This window comes from Solanum stenotomum, chromosome 7 (genome assembly GCF_019186545.1).
Source record: "Solanum stenotomum isolate F172 chromosome 7, ASM1918654v1, whole genome shotgun sequence".
Lineage (NCBI taxonomy): Eukaryota > Viridiplantae > Streptophyta > Magnoliopsida > Solanales > Solanaceae > Solanum > Solanum stenotomum.
In genome coordinates, this window is record NC_064288.1 from 3,895,323 (window position 1) to 3,904,269 (window position 8,947).

Consider the following 8,947-nt stretch of genomic DNA (forward strand, 5'->3'; position numbering starts at 1 on the left):
ATTTGGTCGGGTCGCCACTATAGTATGACCTTTAGTGGCGAGCTCTTTTGCCACAATAACGATTAAACCTTCAGCAACAACCCTTGTCGCTTCAAAAGCCTTAGATTTAGTGGCAAAATTAGTCGCCACAAATCATTCAACCTTTGGCAGCAGCTATTGTCGCTACCACCCTTAATTTAGTGGCAACATTAGTCGCCACTAATACCAATATTTTCAACAAAAAAAAATTAAATATATATTTATATTGATTCAATTTCATATCAATAGCAAATCAACCAATAGCATTACAGAGAACACAACAAAATACACCACATCTCGAATATTTCAAACAGTTCTACCACTAAAAAGCCAGTTAAATATACTCCTACTACACAATACGCTATTGTATATTTTATGCACTTACATAAAATTAATAAAGCAACATATGTAGTGTCTACGCATTCCTCCTTAATCACGTCATTTGTGATTGTTTAACATTATTGTCCCTGTTATTAAGAAAAAACACAGAATCATTCTTGTAATCTATAATGAGAATAGAATAAGGGGTGACCACGATAATATTTGAATAGAATAATCCAAAACACTTTTAAGAAAGTAAACGGATCATTCGTCAGCACTCTACATGACCTTATATTCCATACAGAAAGATATTCATACAAATATAAATTGCGTAAAATGATAAGAGTATACCGTTTTAGCTTATAAAAGAACATCATATAAGTGACTAAGTGGACAACAACAACAGTAATGTTGTCTTAGATAGAGAAGAACACACTTAGATTTACTTAAGCTCCCTTTAAGTTAGTAAGTTAATAAAGAGCTCAAAGAAAATTAGTATGCTATAGTATTTCATTATTTTAAAAAAAGTCACAGAGCACAACAGCAACAATTATAAAGTTGTATAAACTTGCATAAAAATAGATATAGTTCTTCACAAACTTAAAAGTTTTGTTATGCAAGGACACACATCTCACATCATTTTCCTTATTATAATATCTAGGTTACATATTGTATTTTAGAGTAATCTCAACAAACTTCTATTTTAGAGTGATATAGAAGTAACGTGTGTACTCCTACAACTACTTATTCAACAAATGAAGTTGTCTAGCCAAATGTTGCATATAGTTTTAATTGTCGTGAAAGTTATGCTTCGTCAAAAATTATAAGTGATCCTTGAAATGAAAAAAATAAAATAGACAAGTTATATTCTGACCTCTCCCACATCCCTTGGAGGTTCCAAAGATCTTGAATCTCCTACTAATAATGCCGCCGGTCAATAAGACATCAACAATGTAGTTGAATCTTCTACTAATAATGCCAAAATGACAGTTACGATACCAAATGTGAAATCACTGAAATATAGATGCAGGTTAATATCAATTTCATCAATACATCTTTTGCACTTCAGATCTAGAAGATACCCATGGCTATTATCACCTCAAATAATGCCTCAAATCACAGAGCTTGTTTTTCCACATTCCGACTTGAAAAATTTCAGTGCCGACTTACAATTTGATGTGCTGGTGCAACCTAGTAATTTTTCTTAAACTTACTAATTTTGCCATTTTCCTTTAGAAAATAAATATAACAGGTACTCCCACTCCCTTTGTTTCAATTTGCTTGTCTTAGTTTGACTCGGTACGTAGTTTAAGAAAATAAAACATACTTTTGAATCTTGTGGTGATGAACTAAATATGTGTAATGTACTAAAATTCCTTTTGAATTTCATGGTCTTAAATATACCATGTATGATATTAGGTGTAAAGAGTGACTGAATAAAGAAAGACATTATTTTTGAAACAGATCTAAGCAAGATAAAGAAATTGACATGGAGGGAGTCTTATTTATTGTCCACCTATCTATAGATACCACCATAGCACAAATAGGTAGTATTTCTTGTCCAACTAGAAAGGCATTATTTTTGAAAGAGATCTAAGCAAGATAAACAAATTGATATGGAGGGAGTCTTATTTATCGTCCACCTATCTATAGATACCCATAGCACAAATAGGTAGTATTTCTTGTCCAACTAGATATGTAGATATCACCATAAGACACTCTTTCAAACTTACATTCTGCAATTCATGATACACAGAATTTGTCCAAACAGAGCGGAAGAGTGTTATTGAAACAAGAAATTAAACTTCCTACATGTTGCACTTCATTAAGGTAATTGCGAGCATGATCAGATGTAGCAGGGCATGCAACTACAACAATTATAAAGTTGTATAACCTGCATAAAAAAAATGTAGTTCTTGGCAACCATAAAAGTTTTGTTATGCAAGGAAACATATCTCACATTATTTTCCTTATTATAATATCTACTTAACATATAGTATTTTAGAGTAATCTCAACAAACTTCTATTTTAGAGTGATATACAAGAATGTATCACTGTACTCCTACAACTACCTAATTCAACAAATGGAGCTATCTAGCCAAATTTAAAAGTAGAAAGTGTAGTTTCAATTATCAAAATTATAAGTGAAACATGGTACTTGACATGAAAAAATAACATGTTCTCCAGTTAATTCATTAATCTATAAGTATATCACAAAAAAAGGGAAGATAGGATACAAAACAATCTATCCAAAGAGGAATAACACAATAAAAAGAAGGCAGCATCTCGCACAGAAACAGTTTGCAAATTGACAACTAGTTTTAAAACTCCCTAGATTCTCAAAAATTGAAATGATAGTGTTTGATAGTGTAATACTAACTGGACTGAAAGAACCAAAAAGTTGCATACCACAACTCAAAAGAACTCTAGAAATAGCTAAACAAAAGAATCAACCATGTAGTTGCCCAATGCCACTGAAATCATAAGATAAAATTAATATAACTCAAAGAATTAAAGTAAATAGACTAAAATTGTGTATTATATTAAATAGGTATATCAAACTTTCTAAACATTTTTGTACAAGTGCTCAGTTGTAAAAAACTTTTTTTTATCAGAATTTCACCTTTCACTTCCCTCAATACATAAAACTATCCAAAATTTCAAACTTTCACTGCTTTTAATTGTTTATTCTTTTTCTAGTACTCTCTCATTTTCATTCATAGACCTCAAATCTTAGTATCAAACAATTTTTTTAAATAGTATATCTTCAATAAATCTCACCCTACTTGTATTGCTAATTAATGGTCTCTAACCACAAAAGTCTATTTCCAAATAATTGGACTTGGTGCTAAAATAATGTCTAACTTAAGGTGATTCTTATGCTTTCAATGTAAGGAAATTAGGTTCATTTACATACAGAGCCAACAATAAATTTCACCTTCAATGTTACTCTCTGTTTGATTTAAGAACTTCAAATACAGAGACTAATAATCGAAATCACATGTTTAACCAACAAAAATCAAGTTTTAAACTAGTCTCAATTCATTTATGGTGTGTATAGATGAAAAAAGATATAGAACTTACCTGAAGACAAGGAAGACAAACGAGCAGCGGCAATCGATGGCAGCAGTGGACGCTCCAGGCAACCTTTCAATCTCTCTCGCGTCTCAACTCTCAATCTCAATCTCTCTCGCTTCTCAACTCTCAATCTCTCAGCAGAACCTTTAATTAAAAACCCTAGACCCCCAATAAACAAATACAATGTTTAAGTTATAAATTAATGAATGGTTCATATATTATAGGGAAAATAAATAAATAAACTCATATTTCGAGTAAATATGCCCCTGAGTGGTTTTGACAAATAATGTATATTTAATTTTTTTATTCACAAATTTATATTTATCGAAGTAAAAGAAGATAGTGGTTTTTTAATTTCAAAAATATTACGTGACTTTAGAAAATTAACCTAATTATTTTTTTACCACCTCAAATTAAATCTGATTGAAATAAAAAATAAATAAATAAATCAATTCCTTTCTGTTTAGTCATAAAATATATTTGGGTCAGGTCTAAATAACAAATGGATTAAGGTATTTTAAGTTGGATTAGGTTTGTGTGGGTTTGAAGGGTAAAAAATGAATGAGCTAAAAAAAATTAAGCCCCTTTACATTTTTGAAAATTTTAAAAAATCAGTTTTAGGAAATATTTTTGTTAATTAAGTTTGTTAACGAAAAAGGTAAGTCTATATGTCTCATTACTTAGACGACAAAGGTATATATGCATCACTTTTTTAACGAAGGATATATCCTCTGTAAATCACAAAATTGAGGGATATATTTGCACTTTTTCCCTATATTAGGTATATCTAAAACATATTTTCAAAAATGATTTTAATATTTTTATAAGTTAAATACGCAACTTTTTTATTTGGTCAACTTTATGATTTTTCGAGTTTTTATTCTATATCACTAATTATTTTAAATCCTTAATTATTATTGTGATAAAGGAATTTTATTTTCAATCAAAGTAATCAAATATATCCCTAAATAAGTTTTTTTAGTACTCAAAGTGTTTCATTTAATAAATACTTATAATAACTTTATTATATATAATAATATGTTTTATCTATTTAATTAGAGTTATATTTATTTAAATATTTCTATAAAATAATTATTAGAAGTTTTCAATATATTGGTATGATATTTATGTATATTTAAATAAGAAATTATTATTAATAAAATTTGAATTTAGAAAGTAGAAAAGAATTACTGGCGACATGAAATGTTGCCACAATACATGGAATTTTAGTGGCGACTACATCGCCACAAATAACCTTTAGTAGCAACAGCTTATTAGTCGCCGCTATAAGAAATTTTATTAAGAAATTTAGTGCATATTTGTGGCGACCTAAACATAGTCGCCACTGACTATATAATTTTCAGTAGCAATTTTAAGGCTCGCCCCTAAAGCTACCGCCTTTTGTGGCAACCTTTACACATCGCTACAAAAGCTCCAACTTTTGTGGCAACTCTAAGTTTCGCCACTAAAAGTCGTCACAATAAATCATATTTCTTGTAGTGAATACAGTTTTGTTTATATTCTCGGGAGGAAGAAAATGTGAAAAAAGAAGAAGAAGAGAGAAACAAGAAATTGGAAAGGGCAGGAAATGGGAGAAAGAATAGAAATGGAATTTTGAGAGTAGAAAGAAAAAAAAAGAAATGGGGATGGGTGGGGTGATAAGAAGAAAGAACTGGAAAAAAAAGTTAAATTTTCTTATTTTGATATTTTTATTCTATTTTTAAAAAGAAAAAAAATATTTTTAGTCTAAAATTTGATCTTTCAGGCTCCTCCTATGCGTGACATCACACATTTGTGCCAACTCAATAATTAAGTTGTCACATAAGCTTGGTCAACGGTCAGAATGGCTTAAAACATAGAGTTTCATTGAATTTAAGACTTCAATTGACAAATAGTCAAGTAGAATAGTTCAGAATATAAATGCATACAAGTAGAAGGATCCGTCAGACCATTTCGCCGGTATTTTTTGATAATGTAAAATAACAAAAGTTAGATTAGATTAGTTTTTATTTTAATTAATCATGAAAGAATGCATTTATCATTAATAGTGTCATTTTTCTTTTACATAAATAAACATATGTAAAAGTAATTGAGTGAGAATTTGAATAAGTAAAATACATATATTAAGTAATTTAATATTAAGGTATAAGGATTTTTTTTCATTCAATTATTAAGTCATCAAATAAGATAAATTATTATTTTTTAATGATATTAATGTCATATTAAATGATGAATACTATGTAAATTAACTCATGCACTCTTTTTTTTTTTTTGTTCTTTTTTGATAAAGTAAAAGGCAATAATCTTATAACACGCATTATATGTTGAATATTATTTGTTTGAGACAACGGGCACTATCGATTTTTCACAACTTAAATTTTATTATATTAAAGTAAAGATCCGCTTCAGTCTTACAATCTTGATTACACTAAGGACCCGCTTCGGTCTTACAATCTTGATTACACTTACGACCCGCTTCGGTCTTACAATTTTGATTACACTTGTTGCTTGCTTCAATAATAGTCTCTACTTGAGCAATGAGCACACACTTGTTTGCTCTCTTGCTTTCTCACTTACTTGGTTACTTAGTTGATTGCTTGCTTGGTTGCTTACAACTCAAATGGACCACCTCTATTTAATAGGAGGTGATGAAACAATCTAGCTAAGCATATTTTTCTACTCTATTCTAGAATATTCCTCCAACTATTTAATTCTAGAACTACCCTATCTAGAACATTCCTAGACTATTCTCTCTAAAATACTCATTCTAGAGATTTTCCTTCAATTCTCTGTAACTCCGGAATATTCTAGATTTTTCTTGACTTATCTTAAGTAAATAATTAAGTTGGTGATGAATTCTTAACATTATAGCGCGATATATCTTTTGCAAAATTATCTATATATAACAATCATACTCAAATATTGTAAAAATAATCTCTAATAAGCTATGTCAGGTAAGTGAAATTTGAAAAAAATAAAATACTTACATATTAAGTAACCTAATTTAAAGATGTTAAAATCTCTTTTCATTCCGTAATTGAGCCTTAAATAAGATAAATAATCATTTATATTATATTCTCATTATAATAAATGGTAAATACTTTGTAAAATTAACTGATTTGGAAAGAACACATTTTTTTTTATTTTTTTTTAAGAAAGAACACATTTATCATGCACCCCACTCTCTTTTGTTACTTTTTGTCTTTTTGATAAAGTAAAATATCAAAGTAAGATTATATTAGTTCTTATTTTAATTAATTATGAAAGAACACATTTATCGTGATTAAAAAAATTATTGTCATTTTTCTTTTGAGAAAATCAAAAAGAAAAAAAGTTGTTCTTATATGATGTAAATCCTTGTCTAACATTTTGACATTATACTTCAATAATATCTAAATTATTAGAGAATATTTGAGGGAATTGCTAGGAGTGTTCACGGTTTGGATAAAAACCGATCCAAACCGATAAAATAAAACTAATTTTATTTGGGTTTGATTTGATTTGGTTTGGTTTTAGATTTTTGAAAACCGATAGTATTTGACATTATACTTCAATAATATCTAAATTATTAGAGAATATTTGAGGGAATTGCTATATTTCAACTTCCAAGTGAGAAAAAGAACATAATATTAGTTTTCTTAAGAGAAAAAAATAAAAATAAAGAAGTCGTTTTCATGGTATATATGTTAATCCTTATTTTTAAAGTTTGACATTATATTTTATAGGGGTGGGCGTTTGGGATTCGGTTTGAAATTTTTAAATTTCGGGTTTGGTAATTAATAATTAAAAGTAGATACCAAACACCAAAATTTTAAATTTTGGTTCGGTAATTTGGTAAATTAAACTTTGGTACTGTTCTGAAGTTGTAGACGATTGTATAACATAGTTAATACAATTTCTCCAATTATTTCTATTTTTTTATTTGGAGGCACGATATAACAGAATATCAACAAGTAAAAAAGATATACATCAAGAAAAACAAATTGATACAACTAAAAGACGTATGTATTTTGGTTGTTTATGTTTATTCTTTAACTTTCTCTTTGGACTTGTACTAATGAGTAATGTCACGTTAATATATGTCATTTATTAAGTAAATAATTCGATATTCAGGAAATACTAAAATACCAAATGATCCGAATATCTCATATCAAAATTCTAAAATTTTACTCCTAATTACCATACCGAATTATCAAATACTAAATTATTAAAAATTTCGATTTGATTTGGTAATTCAATTTTCGATATTTTATGTCCAATCCTATATTTTGATAATATCGAAAATATTATCAGGATAATGTATCATAAACTTCTTAAGAAAATAATTGCTTATCTTTCAATTGAATACGTTACTTTCTCATAAACATATCGACGTAGCTATAGTAAAGTAAAGTAACTTCTATAAAAAGGGGTGTGGAAAACTTGTGTGAACACAAGAAAAACACAACACTCTTATCAATCATGACTGGTTTTCATCACTACTAGTCATGTAGTCCATGGAATTGGAGTGAATCTTCAATTACAGGGAATTTTGGCTTGCTCCGCGACGGGAAATCTTCCAGGCAACGGAATCCCTGGAGTACCTGTCAATATTTTACCTGTTGGAGGTAACACAACCCTTGCAACAGTGGTCACAGGTCCTGGGGGCAACATTAGTGCTACAATTAGTACTCCAGAGCTTGTGTCAAACATATTAGGTTTATTAAATGGTATTGTTGCAGTCGTTGATCTCCCAATTGTTAATGCTAATGTGAATTGTCCTGTTCTTCCTACCACAGGAATCATTGTAGCTCCCATCACATTCGTACCTACCATTGGCAGGATTATTGGTAGTGTAGTCGCGATACAATTACCTTTGCCACGAGCATATTTGTGGCGGTTTTAAGAAACCTCCATGATGACCGCCACAAAATCACTTTTTAATTTGTGGAGGTTTTTTTAAATCAATTTGTGACATTTTATAACCTCCACCATATTCTTTTAATATTTTAAAAAAAATATGTTTGCATGGATTTAAAATTGCCACAAAATTATATGAATATTCACAAAATCTAATTTGTGGAGGTTTGTGACCGCCACAAATTGTTATATTTCTATAAAAAAAATATTTTACATCAAGCCTTTGTAATAATACATGTAAATACTTTCTAAATATTTAATGTAAATCATATTACATTTTACAAATCAATAATAAAAACTCATGTATAGCAACTTGAGTGTTACAACTTAAAATCTAAAATAGTTCCATATCAAATAAATATTAAAAAGAAGTACTATGCAGTTATTTGGTAACTTGAATTGGTGCCATTACTTTCTTTTTTCAAGGTGAAGTAAACTCGATCTTCATCATCACTTCATCACTAGGTTGAAAGCTTGAAACCATAAATAATTTATACATAATTAGATAAACAAATATTGATATATCTATATCCTTGTACACCTTGATACAAGAAGAAAAATCAAAATTTAATTCATTTAAAACATAAATTCATATGAACCATTGACTTTAATAAGCTATTAGTGAGGTCGT

General features: G+C 28.9%; 1 long non-coding RNA gene across 1 annotated transcript; it reads right to left on the reverse strand.

Moving 5' to 3' along the window:
- Positions 1-298: 298 nt before the first annotated feature.
- LOC125870996 (uncharacterized) lies at positions 299-3,580 on the reverse strand. Its single transcript, XR_007446960.1, has 3 exons — positions 3,424-3,580; positions 1,214-1,352; positions 299-485 (listed from the first exon to the last, which is right to left on the reverse strand). It is a non-coding gene; the product is annotated as an uncharacterized LOC125870996 (long non-coding RNA).
- Positions 3,581-8,947: the final 5,367 nt, after the last annotated feature.